The sequence below is a fragment of the Panthera uncia genome, chromosome A2 (assembly GCF_023721935.1).
Source record: "Panthera uncia isolate 11264 chromosome A2, Puncia_PCG_1.0, whole genome shotgun sequence".
NCBI classification, from domain to species: Eukaryota; Metazoa; Chordata; class Mammalia; order Carnivora; family Felidae; genus Panthera; species Panthera uncia.
Genome location: NC_064816.1, coordinates 154,481,265 through 154,499,514, shown reverse-complemented (window position 1 = coordinate 154,499,514; position 18,250 = coordinate 154,481,265). Strand labels below are relative to the sequence as shown.

At 38.8% G+C, this 18,250-nt stretch overlaps 1 protein-coding gene across 1 annotated transcript in view; it reads right to left on the bottom strand.

Annotated features, from left to right (window-relative positions):
* The window catches only part of CNTNAP2 (contactin associated protein 2), a 1,963,583-nt gene that overhangs the window by 1,107,960 nt on the left and 837,373 nt on the right, over nucleotides 1-18,250 (bottom strand). The gene's annotated exons all lie outside the window — the stretch shown is intronic.

The window sequence follows — 18,250 nt, the reverse complement described above, 5'->3', positions numbered from 1 at the left end:
AATATACTAGACTTCACTGGGCTCAATATACTATTTCATAGCTCCCCTGAGTTTGTAACAATCCTTTTCATTTTCCAGAAAAACTGAGTATGACATTGATTCCTCACCCTGAACTGTCACTAAAATTCCCATGTGTGTAAAGGACCCCCGACTGTATCCCATGCCTATGGTTGCATAATTATTTTCTGATGTAAACTGCTGAGCAATTAGTTTTTTCTTCCAAACCTTCTATATATTTCATGAATATTCTTTCAAAACTATTTCCATAATATCTACTATTCATAAAGCAGAATGCTGAGGCCAAACACCTAGCTACTGATCAAATTTTAACAGAAATGAATACACACAGGTTAACTTTGATATAATATATAATACAAGACAACAGGACAGAACCCTGTACTAAAACCAGTTCCTGTATGGTTCTGCCACCTGTTCCTTATGGGTTGGTCTCAGAAAAAGTCATTTATCTCTTTCAGGGACCTCTTAGGTCCTCACCTACAAACTTAAGGTCTGGTCTAGACCATACCCCAGAGGGCTGCCACCTGTAAACATTTCCTGGCTCCATGACTCCTATATTTTACTCTTCTTTAGTTTCAATCATTTCAGACAATCTTTTTTCCAAGTACTGGAAATTACATTCTGATACGAAGGCAGCTCCTTCTAGGAAATGATTATTACTCTGTATGAACATTAAGACTCATTTTTGATGCTTAATTAATGTGGAAGGCATGTTTCCTTATGAAGTTAAGAACAGATGTTGGATAATAAAATTCATCTCAGAGCTGAGAACCTAAGAAATAAATGAACAGTTACTAAATAATCTTATGTGCTATCAAGGAGTAGTAGGAAATGTGAAAAACAGCAACAATAATAATAATGGCTAATATATTTGTGACTGTTTACCTTAAGCCAGCCATTGTGCTTTAGCACTTTGGATTTATTACCTCATTTAATCCCCATGATAAATCTGTGGAGTGAGCATTATTACTCCCATTTTGAGGTGGCAGAAAGGAGGATTTGGAAAGCTTGAACAATCATCTCAAATCACCCATTAAACAAACTTGGCATTTACTTTAGATTTTACCGAAAGAGCCATCTCCTTTCATTGTATCATACTGCTTAACATAAAGGATAATGTCACATCAAAATACGGTTAACCCAAATGCTCCCTATATATGCATATTGTGTTCAAAACTTAAAACTGACGTTGTGAATCAAATTTTTGCAAATGAATGCTGAATATGTCGAAGACATACAAAATCACCCAAGTCTTTATGCAATATTAGAGACTAATGAAAACACAAATTACTTTATTTGAAAATTGATGGTCTATAGTTTAAAATAGAAAAAAGGTATTATTTTGCTTAAGATATAATTGTAACCCTTATAATCGAAAGAATATGCTTTCTAGATTGTTTTTCACTATAAACAATATATTTATTCTTCAAATTATTACTAATCTAAGTATTCTATACAATATTCAAAGATAAATTTTAAAATAGAAATCACAAGAGTACAGAGGTATTATACTGCTCCTTTTCATATATAATTAAAAATACAGATTTTAGGTACTTTTTATGATATAATTAATTCTATACATACCATAATGAACAGTTTTGTTATTAGAAATCTGAACACTAAGTAAATTAGTTAAATCAGCTAGCTTTACATACTCTTCCGATATAGTAACTGGCTGCTCTTTTGAAGTAATGATTTATTGGTAGACCATCCAACAGGTTCCCAATTGATTCAAATGCCTAGTAGTACCAGAGAAACAGCAGAGAGCCACTGAGCTTGGGGGAAGGGAGATGTGGACAGGAAGACAATAAATATCAGGGACAGATAAGTGTGTACATGTTCAATAACACTGAGTAAGACCCTCCAATGGAAGGACAACAAGATATACTAAGATTAAAATTCCCCCAAAGAACATCAGGATGGGAGCTTGAAATTCAAATTGTTAATAAAGGAATGATAACTTTCATACACACCTGAATTTATAAATTGAGATTTAGATCTTGCATGCATTTCAAACTGTGTCTGATTATAGTAATTTTTGATAGTAATACAGTTTGATATAGTTATAGGATGTAGGTAATGCAGAAAAGAATGCAAGAGAAAATTAGTTATCCATAATACCACTTCTTAGATGGGGCTCCTGGGTGGCTCAGCTGGTTCAGCGTCCAACAACAGCTCAGGTCGTGATCTCCAGGTTTGTGAGTTTGAGCCCCAGGTCAGGCTCTGTGCTGACAGCTAGGAGCCTGGAGCGTGCTTTAGATTCTGCGTGTGTGTCTCTCTCTGCCCTTCCTCGCTTGTGCTTGCTCTCTTTCTCAAAAATAAACATGAAAAAAAGTTTTTAAAAAGAAATAATAGGGTTAGCACTCTGATGTGGTTTTTATACTCCTTTTAATTTTTTAATTTTTTTTTTTACCAACTGGTAAATGAAAGAGAGACTGTTTATATAAACAATTTTATATTCTGCTTTTCTCTACCTAATTCCATCTCATTTTTCTTGCCATTAAAAACTCTTCACACTTTCGTAGTGGCTGCACAAATAGTTCATTCAACCATTTCTTCTTGTCACAGCCCTCAAGGAACTACTTGTAAAAAAAAATGTTTATTTTTGAGTCAGAGAACCTGCACACTGTGCACACGAGCAGGGGAGGGGCAGAGTGATAGGGAGACAGAGGATCCAAAGTGGGCTCTGTAGAGCCCAACATGGAGGGGGGGGAGGGGGCAGACCCACTGTGGAGCTCAAACTCACACCCATGAGATCATGACCCGAGCTGAAGTTCTCAAGACCTGAGCTGAAGTCCAATGCTTACCCAACTGAGCCACCCAGGTGCCCTGTCAAGGAAGTACTTTACTGTTGTGCTTTTTTAATGTTTGTTTATTTTTTGGGGGGGGAGAGAGAATGAGCAGGAGAGACACAGAGAGAGAGGGAGACACAGAATCCAAAGCAGGCTCCAGGCTCTGGGCTGTCAGCACAGATCCTGACATGGGGCTCGAACCCATGAACCATGAGACCATGATCTGAGCCAAAGTTGGACGTTTAACAGATTGAGCCACCCACATACCCCAAAAGAACTAATTTTACAAAAAGTCGGGCAGAAAAGAATCCACATTTTCCTTTTCCAATTGTTCTACTGGATGCAGTGGGGAACAGGCAATCAATCAATAAACAAACAAACAAACCAAATACATCATTATCCTGGTGTTTAATGCTCACTAGCTGAATGAGTAAATAAAAACTTACTCAGTCGTCAGTTTTCTCATTGATAAAATGGGGACAATAATAGTTCCCAACTCAGCAGTTTAAGAGAATTAAATAAAGCACTGAGCATAGTATCTGACACATCACCTATGGTGAATAAATGTTGAATACTCTAGCTATATAAATATTATTATTACTATCCTCCATGTGGATCTATTTTGCTCTGGTTTTACGCTGCCTCCAGGAGGTAACATGCTTTGGTGGGAAAAAAAAGGCTAGACTGACAGCATGTGATATATAGGTAAGTTATTTTACTTCTTCAAACGTTGGTATTCTCATCTACAAATTGAGGACACCACCACCTATTTTGTATAATGTCTGCATTACAGACATAAGCCAAACACATTCAATAAATGGTAGCTATTTCTCACCTTCTAGATACAATATTTCTATCAGATATATTTATAATTCAAATTAATGAAATTTAACCTAAACAAATGGTAGCTTAGTTAATAAAATCACCCTCTTCTTTCTTACTTGAAAAGCACCATTGGGGCACCTCGGTGGCTCAGGTGGTTAAGGTTCCAACTTTGGCTCAGATTATGATCTCACGGTTTGTGAGTTTGAGCCCCATGTAGGGCTCTGTGCTGACAGCTCAGAGCCTGGAGCTTGCTTCAGATTCTGCGTCTCCCACTCTCTCTGCCTCTCCCCTGCTCATACTCTATGTGTCTCTCTTTCTCTCAAAAATAAATAAACATTAAAAATTTTTAAAAATTAAAAAAAGCACTGTGGAAATACTAGCATACTGAATTTTGAAATGTGATCCCAGTACATCATGGAAAATATCACAGTTAAAAGCATTCCCAGGGCTCCTAGCTGGATCAGTCAGTAGAGCATAGGACTCTTGATATTGGGTCGTCAATTCAAGTCCCATGCTGGTCATAGAGCTTACATAAAAATAAGTAAAATTGTCTAAGAAAAAAAAAAGTCCTTGATACTTAAGAAAAAGCATTCCCATTATTTATTTTCCCCTCAAAAAAGGGATCAAATTCTCTACACACACATAGACACACACACACACACACACACACACACACACACACACACACACACTGATTCTGAGGTTAAGATTACTACAAAGTGAGCCATGTGAACCAGAATGAAACTGTCTCAAGTTATCCAAATAGCTCTGACTTGGTCAATTCAATTTAAAGCAATAAAAAACCAGCCAAACCAATTTAATGACATCACCCACTGGAGCGAGTGAACCTCTAAATAGAACATAGTTTATACTATCTACATGTTATATTCTACTTTGTATATCTCTGAATAAACATGATCAAGATGATAAAATGACTTTATCCTTAAAATCCAAAGAACATTCAATTGTATTCTATCATTCCATTTCTTACCAGAGTCCCATGAGTTAGGGAGGGGGAAAGGCATGGCGTTTCATATGCATTGGACAGGTCTGAGTCAGATTACTCAACACATTCACCAGGTCATGTGGTTTCACATGGTGGTACCTAGTCAATGAAAGTGTTGTGAAAAAATGCAAAACCAGGCCTTCCTTCTCTCCCTAATAGTAGGCCTAGAGCTCCTTGCAGAAGAAGCTGAGAAGAAATGGAGCAAAGCTTTATTTGACATATTTATCTCCTCTCTTTTAGAGAAAATCAGCCTTCATATTATACACCGTGAATGTCGATATTTCTCAAATCTGAATGGAGTGTGCTAAACAAATATGAATTTGTATTCTAGTAGCAAAGCACATTTGATACCGTTTCTATTGTTTTTAACTGTCTATTGGCAAATGCAAAATGCAAAGCAACAATTATATAAATAATATTCAGCCTAAACTGTGTGGAGGGAGGATCCAGTCAATCTTATCTCAATCCCAAACTTAAATTCACATGAAAGAAAATGTAAAATTATCCCCCGAAAAAATACAGATCCTAGCTGGTCCTAGCTGAAAAAAAAAATGGTATTAACTATGGCAAAGTACTGACCAATTGGCAACTAAAAAAAAAACAGCTTGTATTTTTAAAATGTGGGAAAAAATCTGCAAAAGGCACAGATAAAAGATACAAGTGTTCAAGGGGTCGTTTTTCTTGCAATATTTCTGCTGATAAGGTGATATAGGAGTGTTTCTGTCTGCAGTATATACACCGGGGATCTACCTCTAGAAGCATACTGTAATACCATGGTTATCACCCTTCTCACTATAAAGTCTTGGGACATCTCAGCATGCAGGAGACACTTTCTGCACATAGCAGGCACTAAAATACAGATTAAACAAAAACTAAATTGCTTCTTACAGTGTGTCTATTTTCTTTATTTTATAGTGCCTAACAATTTAACAATCCAATTACCAAGTGACGAGTGCGATCTCCACAAGCAGTTCTCACCCAGGGGCAATGCTGTCCCCCACAGAAGACATGTTTTAACGTCTGGTGTCAATTTTTGTTGTCACTCCTGAACAAGGAGTGATGTATGACGAGCATCTAATGGGCAGAGGCCAGTGATGCTGCTGAAGACTCTATACGGAACGGGACGGGACATCCTCTTGCCCCCATGGCCAACAATGAATGTTCTCACCAAAAACATCGCCATAGCCAAAGTATAAAATATGATTTGTTTTAAAACATTCTTTTATTGTAGAAAGAACAAGAATAGAGAATAAAAAAAGAACGAGTGGCACAAATTACAAAAACAGGAGATGGGGTGATTTAGAGTTATTTATGGAAGGTCATGTAAGAGATGTGGGAGACGGTCACCACACTGCATGGCTGGTGGACGGTCCAGAATGACTTTACACTGTTGGGTGACAGAAGAACAAACACAATGCATTTTCTAGTCATCCCACGATCTTGAATTCAGAAAACCTCCTTTGTACAATGGTTCTAAATTAATTTGTGTGATGTTTTCCCTTAAAAACTGCTGAAAAAAAGCTCATCTGAAGAATGAACTGAAACCCCCTGTTCCATTCTACCCCTTGGATATGCTTCTGCACCTCTCGCTGGAGTTTGCTATGACTGAACTTGCTCTTTGATTGCGAACTTTAGTATTGGCAAATGTAATTTATTTTTTGATCAACAAAAAGCATTCCTGTAATAGATGGTCACAACTTGTCTAAATTTGGAGTACACTTTAATCAGAGGTGCTGTTAAACCAACTGTGCTGCTCAGAGTCAAACACTTAGAGTGAGTGACCTCAGTCATATTGTCACCTGGTCCTCGGCAGCACAGAAAACCTTGTAAAATGATTTGAGGAAAGGAATGATCGTTTAGATATAAGCACAATGCCATAGGAAAGAGGATTCTCCCCACTCCCAATTATAACATTTGCATTTTAAAGCAAGTATAAGAAGCCACTTGCCCAGTCTCTAAATTCCTTCTGTAGCATACATAAATACAGCTGACACAGCAACTTTAAAATAGTACAAAACCCCTAAATATCTGATAAATAGTAGGTTGACAGCAGGGAAGAAAAAATGTTGCAGGAGGCTTTACATGCTGTCTATTTGACTAAGGCTAGTAATTAATACAATCCATGTAGAGAGATTAAGATCAGATGAGCACATCAGATTTATACAAATAAAGGTCTTAACCTAAAGCTCAATTTTACCAATAATTTCAAGAACCATCCATCACAAGGCTGGGTGGGATGAAGCCTAAAATTAAGGCCCAGTATTATGTGTACTCTGACATCTGAGAAAAGTCCGGAGCGTCTCCAATGGTCTGACTGCAAGTTCCCCCTACAACTAACTATGCTCCTGGGGAAAAGGTCCCCTAGCCAAAAACCTTCCCTTATTCTCAGGATCAGGCATAGTTTCCGCTTATTCTTGAACATTTAGGTCGTGAAACACCTCCCTTCAACACCTCAGTGATCACCTAGCTCATGAGTTATTTTCCAGGGAGTTATGTTCATAAATCCGGAGAAGCTAAGTGTGTTTAGTTTGCCATAAACATCCTGAAACAGGTTCGTAACAGGAATGCTCAACACATTCCACCGATAAGAGCTTTCCTCCTAGAAAAGTTAATTATTTGGGAGTGCAGGGGGCACATTTATCAGAACGTTTACAAAGAGATTGGTCCAAGGGACCTGCCTCCTTCTCTAGGATCATTCTCTCATTAACTGGGAGTGAAATGGAACAGAGGGCAGGGGTAGGCTCTTCAACTCCTCCCCATCCACCAAAATGAGCATGAAAGACTAAAAAAGATGAATACGACACTATTTGGAGCTTAAGAAAATATTACATATATATATTCCAATGAGAACCGGAGTCTAAAAAAATTGTGATAATTTTTTCAAGTCTAGGTATAAAAAATCTGATACTAGTCTAAAAGGAATAAAGTTATTAAATGTTTTAAAATGAGTGATATTTAATTTTTAAAAAATATACCCAAATAATTTGCATTGCTAGAAGGTTTAAGTCAGCATACTAAATGATTATTTTATTATATTGTTACTTTTAATTTATGAGGGTGATAACTGCCATCTTAAATATTTGCTTTTTTCTCCCTAGCTAAGCTAATTTAAATAGGTGATAATTAAGACTAACAACTCAAGAGTAAAAGCTAATAAAAGAATCTCTTAGTGTATATTTGCAATATTTTAAATTTTACTTCTTTCCTCACATTAGTCAGGAATTATAAGTGAAACACTGATGGACTATATAACTGTGATTTTAACTTGCATATTCTTTGCAAGTATGGATTAACATATACGTAAATGGTAGTTAAAATATCTCAGGAGCTGATGTTCCTGGAGGAAACACACCGAGGTTGAAAAACTTTCTGTACCAAAATGCGAGAAAGCTTGAGCTGTGTTATTTGCAAGCTGTCCTCAAATGAGTGTGTTATGATGACCAGTCCTTTAAATTCCCCTATTGGACATGTGGGATGTACAAAAGTGTTGATATTTTTCTTGCTGAATATCTCCTCCTATATGTTCTTATAGTGAAAACTGTGGGCCAATTTTTATAGTCTTTAGAATCTACAAAATAATATTTTCTGTAGGCCATGACTATGACTATAGAAAGTCCTTGTGGATGGAGAAGAAAAGAATTAGCCAGAAGAGAGAGGTATCATCAAATGACAGGAAAGGAGCAATGCTTCAGATTTTTATGCAGCGTTTCTAGGTATGCAATTAACTCACTTATGCAACTCACATAACCCTGTGGATTTTGGTTTCCTCATTAGTAAAATAAGGGATTGAGCTGGGAGGTCTCTTGGGAACTTTTTAAAGTTCTTGTGCAGTATACATGTGACTCTTTGTATTAATCAAAATACCTTATTTGTAAACCATGCTGAAGCGTAGTTATTTTTCATTATTTTCTTCTAATCTTCAACCAGTTATCGTAATATGTGTACGCTTTGGTTTAAATATGTATTTTTCTTGGAAAATTATTTTATGAAGAGAATTCTCAACTAATATTCACAATGAAAAATAAATCCACTCTTTTTCCACAGTTGAAGTATACTGTTACTCCTCATTCAGAACTGCAAACAGGTACGATTATGTTATTCTCTGTCAATAATTTTGGTTTACTTTAAATCAACACTGTTGATCTTATATGTGAGCTTTGAAAATTCTTGAGAGTATTTTAAATTTATATTTTTGTAGTAAGCAATACAATGTAAATCTAACTCTAAATCAATGACTAAGTAAATATTTCTCCAAAATATGAACTAGCAGTCATGTATGACTGTCTTGTATCTAAGGAGAAACTTACTTACACTTGCCATGTTTTCTCATTGAATAGACTTTTAGAAAGTAACTACCTCCCAAGTAAAATAAACTATACTGAAAAGAAACAAACAAATGCTGATCGCATGCATCTCCACAGACATGAAAAATGAGAACGCAATTCTTTGTTTTTCATGCCATAAATTTCCATTCAACGCAAATGTCACCCTCAAATTCCAATCCAGGAATGAGAACCACCGAGTATTTATCAGACTATTTATTATATAAAATGATAATTTATTATCTTTAATACCTATACCTTTGAATTTACATTGCTCAGTAAGTAAAAACCATAACACAAATGATCTCAAAAATATTTTCCACCTGCTACAATAAGCACCAGTCACTGCATTATCACCATGAAGTGAGACCCCATTAGATATAGAGGGATAACCTTTCTGTTACAAAGCATTCCAATTCCAGTTTGAAATGCAAACTACTTTTCAAAGAACTAAAGAATACACGTGCTTGAATCTAAGTTCCATTTTTCTTAATGGCAAGAACACATATCAAAGTTATTTTTTGTCTACCTGAATACACATTTAGGAACACAGCATGTCCTGCATACATAACATACTACCGTGGCAATTATAATTATCTCTTTACCCTGTGTAACTTGACTTTGATAGCTGTTGAATCTATTTTTACATTGATTTTTTTTATTTTCACATGAATCTGGATATAAAGTCCAAATTAACTAATAAGAGTGGGGTATTTTTCCTCTGATGATAAGCAATTTATGTATTTATAATTTATGAAAGAGCCTCATGAAATTGTGGTTTAAAATAATCTTAACTAGAAATAACACAAGGTCTCGAAACTTTTAAATTAGAAAAAGAGATACTAAGGGGTGCCTGGATGACTCAGTCAGTTGAGCATCTGACTCTTGATTTCGGCTTGGGTCATGATCTCCTGGTTCATGACATTAAGCCCTGTGTTGGGCTCTGCGTGGACAGCATGGAGCCTTCTTGGGATTCTCTGTCTCTGCCCCTCCCCTGCTCACACTCTCTCTCTCTCTCTCTCAAAATAAATAAATAAACGTTTAAAAAAAAAAGAAAAACAAATACTAAATCCTTTGTTTTATTTGACTCTTTGGAACATTTATGAATACAGCACCATTCAACAGGATACAACAGGATCATACCCTGCTCAACTAATCTATCCAGCATCAAAGAATAATCAATTTTCACTGAGGGAGTAAGTTAGGTCTGCATCATTTACATCTGATAATAGTTCAGTTCAGCAAACATGACTTGTGTAGAGTCTGCTAATGGACAAGATGCCAATAATGAATAAGATAACAGTGTCTGGCCTCTCCCCCAGTACCTCATAGTCTGCTATATTTTAGAATGCTTTGATAAATATTTCATTGGAGATATTCACATAGTATAATGTGAGCAAAAAAAAAAATACGATTCACTCTGGAAATTCAGAGAAATCTTCTTGTTTTTAGTATTTATACTTATTTTTGAGAAAGAGCATGCGAGCGAGCAGGGGAGGGGCAGAGAGAGAGGGAGAGGATCCCAAGCAGGATCCATGCCGTCAGCCCAGAGCCTGATGTGGGCTTCAAACTCACAAACCGTGAGATCACAACCTGAGCCGAAATCAAGAGTCGGATGCTTAACCAACTGAGCCACCCATGTGCCCCCAGAGAAGTCTTCTTGTTGAAAATTGCATCTCAACTAAATCCTGGAAGATAAGAAAGTGAGGAGGTGATGGGGTGCCTGGGTGGCTCAGTCGGTTGAGCATCTGACTTTGGCTCAGGCCATGATCCCACTGTCCATGAGTTTGAACCCCATGTAAGGCTCTGTGCTGACAGCTCAGAGCCTGGAGCCTCCCTCAGATTCTGTGTCTCCCTCTGTCTCTGTCTCTTTCCCACTCACACATTCTCTCTCTCAAAAATAAAATAAAAACATTAAAAAAAATAAAAAAAATAAAGTGAGGAGGTGAAGAATGGAGAGGGCTTTGCAGTCAGAGACGACATGTTGGAAGGTTAAAGAAACAGGGCATGTAGTAGAAAACAGGAGTAATCTGTATTACTGGAGCATGAATTACAACACAGAGGGAGATAAGGTTGCAGAGGTACTAGGAAGGGCACTGTATTTCAAGCTAACACCTTGGACTTTATAGGCAATGGAGCATCATTAAAGTGTTTCAACCACAGGTGTGATATGGTCAGATTTGCATTTCAGATTTAAAATTAGCAAAATCTCGACAAATAGAATTCAATAAATGCTAATGGGATTGATGAGCCTGTGTCACAATTTATTGATCCCCAAGCAACATAAAAAATCTTTTATTCTGTGTGTGTGTGTGTGTGTGTGTGTACGTGTGTGTGTATGTGTGTGTGAAGAACACAAAATACAAGTAACTGAGGCCCTTTTATATTATGCAAAATCAAATATTTAATTTAAATAGGAAAACATGGGTAGACTTCCAGAACTGCTTATTTATTTCTCTGCTGAGCTAAACTGATCTGGATAGAAACTGTTCCCAATTTTAATGAATACACATGTTCTCCCAAAATTCATATCCACCCAAAAACTCAAAACATGGTCTTTATTTGGAAACAGGGTCTCTGCAGATATAATTAGCTACTTTAAGATTACGTCATACTGATTCAGGTGGATGTTAAATCCAATGAGTGGTGTCCTTACACGAGGGCCACGTGAAGGTACAAAGACACTGACACACAGGGAGGAACACTATTTCAAAGTGGAGGCAGACACTGGAATGATGCACCACCGGGTCAAGGAGCACCAAGGATTCCCAGCAACCACCACAACTTGGAGATGCATGAGACGGTTTCTCCCCTTGAGCCTGCCCTCAGAAGGAGTCACCTCTGCTAACACCTTGATGTCCAACTTCTGCCCTCCAGATCTGTGACAGAAGTAAGCCCAGCTGTCTTACACCACAGTTCGTGGATCTGGGCAACTGACGCGCATGCACATGACAGCACCTCTGGCCTGGGCAGCATGGGAACTGGGAGAGTCAGCTGTGGTCCCTGTAAGAGGATGACCTCATTTGCCCAGCAGGAAAAGGACAAAACACTGTCCGTCTCTTTGGATTTGGCTTCTCTTACCCCTTTCTCCTGCTTTTTCTGGTGCTTACTTTCCACCATGATTTGCACTGGGCGATATATCTAGGCTTTATGAATGATTCATCGAAAGTGAAGGCATATATAAAAATTAGTTTAGCTGTGTATGTCTCTGGGCTTCCCAAGGCACTGACCTCACTCTTAGGAAGACCGGTCAAAAGCTAATACAGGATTTGTCACCAAAAATGTTCACTGCTTCAATCAGTACGCTGTGTGGGGCTCTTGTAAAACGAATGTTTGAGCACTGCAGCCATAAATGGTTTTTAAAAATTGTGAGAGTGAGACTTCTCCCTTCTGCTTCATGTGGTCCCTCTGGTACAGAGCAAGATGAGCATCGGTGTGTTGGGAGAAGGCTTACTGAGTGACAAGACGTGGGGAATATTACTCCGTTTGAAAAATAACAGCATGCACTTGTTTCAACTCAACTTGAGGGACAACTGAATGGAGAAGGAGCAGAATGATTTACAAGAAGTTTAGAGTCATTGAAGTTGGAACTCATGTTACCCTCAAGACAAGTCAGGAAACAAAACCTCAGCAGAAGCCCTAAAGGCTTCAAAGTAGTGGCCTGGAACTAAAACCTTGTCCACCTGGAGCAGAGTGAACGTTTCATTTGCAACCCTGAGAAGTGTCTAATTCCTCAGATGACAAAGTGAGCACGGAGGAAGTGCACTGGGGGGCAATGACAGGCACGGGGGGGAGTACAGTGGGTGCCCTCCAACAGAGACAGTGCTCATACGGAGATTTCTCCCTGTCTAGTTCTGCTGGCAAACTTTGAGATACAGGAAGCATAGCCCCATTCCCTAACCTGGAACTTTAAGACAGACCTCAGATAAATCCTCTAAGGGGTTGCTAGAAAGATGAGAGAATGCATTTCTCTCCCACAGGAGCGATCAAAGCCTAGTTTTTCCTTGCCGGGACCCCAGCATACACAGTTCTGCTACGCTTAATGGGGAAAAATGGAAGGGTGTATCTGACTGACATTTCCACCATTCTTTTTCTCATTGAAAACCCAAAGTTTTTAAGAGTCTCTTATGCTTTGGCTCTCTCCCTCTCTAACCTTTTTTTTTTTCTTCTCTTCCCCCATGGACTAGAGTCAACAAGTTATATTTTAAAATTCTTCAGGACTGTGTGATGGGTGCCCGCCTTGTATTTTAAAAAGCTACAACACTGTGTAATTGGTGCCCACCATTTCCAACTGCCACCCTTTGCAACCCAATTGGTCAATACAGCCTTTATAAGACATTCCCAAAGCTTGTTCAGGGCCAGACTTTTGGGACCTGTTGGATTTCCCTGTCTGGCCCGGCCATAATAAACTTGTTTTGATCCTGAAAAAAAAAAAAAAAAAAAGAAAACCCAAAGTTGTTGACACATAGTTCCATAAGCTTTATATATATATATACACACACACATACATACATATATGGCCATCTTTTTTTTAAACATTTTTTTAATGTTTATTTATTTTTGAGAGGCAGAAACAGAGCGTGAGCAGGAGAGGGGCAGAGGGAGAGGGAGACACAGACTCTGAAGCAGGCTCCAGGCTCCAAGCTGTCGGCCCAGAGCCTGACGCGGGGCTCGAACTCAGGAACGATGAGATCATGACCTGAGCCTGAAGTCGGACACTTAACCGACTGAGCCACCCAGGCGCCCCTAGAAGGCCATCTTCTAAAGGCCCACACTGGCCTGAATTCCACTACAGGTAAATTTAAATCATAATACCTTTGGGAAAGCTCTCCATCACAAATAGGTTTAACCCATATTTTTATTATAAACATGTATTTTTCTTGGAAAAGAGATAAACACAATATGCATTCTTCAAAAATAGACAAAAAATAATCTGATCTGGACATTAGTTAGGAAAATGGCCCAGTTAGGGATCTGGTGAGAGAAATGACTAGTCATCAACTTTCTGACAATAAAGACAGCTTCCAGGGTGATTAAATCGATGTTTTCCAAACTAAGGGAAAAATTAGACAATGACATTTAAAAATGAATGTTATCAATACTTTAAACTATAAAAGGACTTGAAAGAAAATAACAACATACAGATGTTTTGGTTCTTCTAATCTACACCATCCAATATAGTAGCCAGCAGTTACACTATTTAAATTCAAATTTAAATAAATTAAAATTAAATACAATTTAACATGTAGTTTCTCAGTTGTCTGAGCTACATTTCAAGTGCTCAACAGGCAAACTTGAGCAGTGGCCTCAAGCAGGTCAAGGACATTTCTGTCTTTGACTGAAGTTCTCCTGAAGAGCATTACTCTAGAACTATTTTCATACCTTTTTCCCCCCCATACTGGTATTGATGCTGGTATAGTTTCCTGCCCCTGTTGTAACAGGAGCGTTATAGGAGGCTAGGAGTCCCAAATCAGTTTCACTGGATTCAAATCAGTGTGTCAGCAAGACCCGAATTCCACCAGAGGCTCCAGGGGAGTATCTGTTCCTTTCCTTTTCCAGCTTTTGGTGGCTTCTGACATTCCTTGACTTACAACCGTATCACTGGATCTGTGCCTCTGTGGTCACAATGCAGCCATTTTCCTATCTGTGAATTCTCCCTCTGTCCACCTCTCATGAGGACAGAACCCACTGCTTTAGAACCCACCTGGATAATGCAGGGCAATCTCCCCTTGTCTCAATAATTAACTTAATCATATCTACAAACACAATATAACATTTACAGTTCCAGGGATGAGTAACTCCTATCTCTGGGGCCATTATCCAATTTACTTCAACCTACTACGGTGGTATTTTTAAACTTCTATTTTACTTTATTTTATTTTATGCTGCCGATTCATCATTTACTCCACTGGCATCTATTGGTATGATGTTAGTACAGTTTCCTAAAGTGGCAGACCCCTCTCCCTCCCCTGCCACAGAGGGACTTAACACTGGAAAAATCTAGCTTCCTATTTAGCTTCAGGTATTTTCCCCCTTCCCATCTTGTGATTTCCAGAGCCCTCACCAGATGGAAAAGCCCATAATAGCACTAGCACACGACTTTACAGATCCACTTGCAATGATTATAGTACATGCCCTCATGTTTTAGGCCACACCCAGGTCAGCGCACTATTTACCTTTGGGCAAGCTGCATTTGCCCTTACTTTGAGTTCTAAAGTAACCCCAATGATGGTGTTGGTTTTAAAATAATTAATTTTATGGGGCTCCTGGGTGGCCCAGTGGGAAAAGCGTCCGACTTCAGCTCAGGTCACGATCTTGCAGTTTGTGAGTTCAAGCCCTGCGTCAGGCTCTGTGCTGACAGCTCAGAGCCCAGAGCCTGCTTTGGACTCTGTGTCTCCCCCTCTCTCTGCCCATCCCATGCTCATGCTCCATCTGTCTCTGTCTCTCAATGATAAATAAATGTTAAAAAAAATGTAAATGATTAATTTTAGGGGTGCCTGGGTGGTTCAGTTGGTTGAGTGTCCGACCTCAGCTCAGGCCATGATCTCTCAGTTCATGGGTCCAAGCCCCATATCAGGCTCTGTGTTGGCAGCACAGAGCCTGCTTGGGATTCTCTGTACCTGTCCCCCACATTCGTGCTCTCTCTTTCTTTCTCAAAATAAACTTGGAATGGAATGGAATGGAATGGAATGGAATGGAATGGAACAATTATTTGTAAAGACAACCATTTCAATTTTTTTTAGATATTTAGATACATTTCTAGAGACTGTAACAAGAATGAAATTTTAAAAAGAGAGCTGGCTGTAAGAACTACTCAGAGCAATGAGAAGATAGATCAATAAGAAGAAACCCAATAGAAACATGGGCAAAATTCTCCAACAAACAATTCAAAAAGAGGGCCTAGAGATGACCAACAGGCATAACCTCTTTAAAAACCAGGCAAGTGTTCCCTAAAACCACAATGAGATAAAATAACACCCACCAGAATGGCTAAGACTTTCAAATCAATAAAAAGTGCAGGAATTTGTGAAGCAACAGCAACACTAGGACATCGGCCGTGGAAGTCTGAACTGATACAACCGCTTCAGGAAAAAATTTGTCATGATTGACACAAGTTAAAGCACACAGATATCCTAACTTAGCATTACCTATTCCTAAGTCGACACCCATGAGGAATGTTTACAGCAATCTGACCCAAATGGCCAAAAACTGGAAACAATTCATATGTTCATCAACATAAAATGAGTAAGTGTAGAATATTCACACAATAGAGTAACAGTACTAATGAATATCAACAGATCCCTCACATGACAGCGTGGCTAATTCTCACAATTACTGTCTTGAACAAAGTAAGTCAGGTGAGAAACAGTGTGTACTTTAGGGTTCCATTTGGCTCAGCTGGTTGAGCGTCTGACTCTTGGTTTCAGCTCAGGTCATCATCTCACAGTTCGTGGGTTTGAGCCCCGAGACAAGGTCTGTGCTGACAGCACGAAGCCTGCTTGGGATTCTCTCTCTCCCCCTCTCTCTGCCCCTCACCAGCTTGCGCGCGCTCACTCGCGCTCGCTCCCTCTCTCTCTCTCAAAATAAATACACAAAGTTAAAAAAACAGCAGTAACCGCAGGGGGCGGTTGTGCGGTATCCATTCGATGCTTTCATTGACTTGGTGATGGCGGCCCAGGTGTTCATTTTGTCGGAATTATAAGGCAGGGAAAGAGGCAGCGGTAGTGAGCCCTGGCACCGCACGCACCACACCAGCCGGTTTTCCACTCAGCTCTGTCATGCTGGCTTAAGTGACCTTTCACCTCCTCTATTCTTACCCCAAACACTATTCCTACACTAACCGTTCCCCTTTGTCTCTCATACCACGTTTTCCTTACTCACTGTTGTATTACTAACATTCAGCACATTTCATGACACATAAAAAGTGCTCAATAAATAATTATTAATAAAATAAATTACACACATCATGGTTCCCATGAAGAGTGTTACATATTTTTCATTTACCAAAATCTGAGCATGCTGCTTAGAAAATCCGTCGTGTAGAGAAAAATTTCACATTTTGTTGTGGCTTTCCCAATGTGCTGACAGTCAGAAAATGTGTGAATACAGGGTTCTGTGTCCATAATACCCAGACACACAAATAAAAAACCCAAATTTATGTTAGGGCTCATTTTAGCTCCTCCTGGCAGGTTAAATCTTCCTCCTGAAGAGCCACATTCTCCTGAAGAACTAAATCCATATGTCTCTCCATTCATTGTATTTGCTATGCTAAAGTGATGCATGACCAAATAAAATAAACAAGTAGGGAATTTTTTCAATGATCTCCATGGCCCCTGTGCAGCAACCAGTTCAGTTTGCACATAATGATGTTGCCCATGAATAAATAAATAGGATTCGGTCATCACCACGGCTACCATTTTCACCAATCTCTGTAACTAATTCTTACAGAGGTAAAGGCTTTATGTGTATTTTATTATAAACTACCAAATGTTGGTTAATTTCAAAAAGCCTGCCCAAGAGGACACCTGCCGTCTTCTGGTTACAGTGAGCTTTTATTTTTCTGGATCGATAGGAAGGGGTAGGAGAGTCTAACAGGAGACTCCTTGCATGAGGCTAATATCCCAATTCCCCATTCCGTCCCTATCCAGCATTCCTCTTCCCCCAGGGGTAAGAGGAGAAAAACAACTTCCTAGGAAGGGGAAATATTTCACCAGAGAATTCATATTTTAAAGCCAGTATTTGCAAATCATGTATTTGCAGACTGAACTCACTAGCTAGTGGCCTCAAAACAGCTCAAACGATCTTTAAAGTAATTCTGTGTTGGCAAGGCCTTCATAGAAGCAAATAAGCAAAGATAAATCTTCTGTGATGAACCCAGCATCAACCTCGGTCCCAAAGAAGCTCCACAGATCAAGTTTCAAAGAAACAAAAGTCACGGTGAGGAAGATGAGGAAGCCCTAAAATAGGGAGAGGCAGATAAGAAGGCTATCGGAGAAGAAAGAAATGAAGGAGGAGGAGGAGGAGGAGGAGGAGGAAATCAGCAAAATGAGTAAAAGAGAGACAACAGAACCACAATCCCCAAAATCCACATATTACAATCACTAGATCTATCCATCTATCTATATTTATATAATGTGTGTGTGTGTATACACACACACACACACACACACACACACACACACACACGTATATGCATTTACAAAATATAAATAAAAAGTTTAAAATATTTACAAAATACAAAAAAAGTTTAAAACATAATTAAAGGACAAGTATTGTTTTAGGTGACC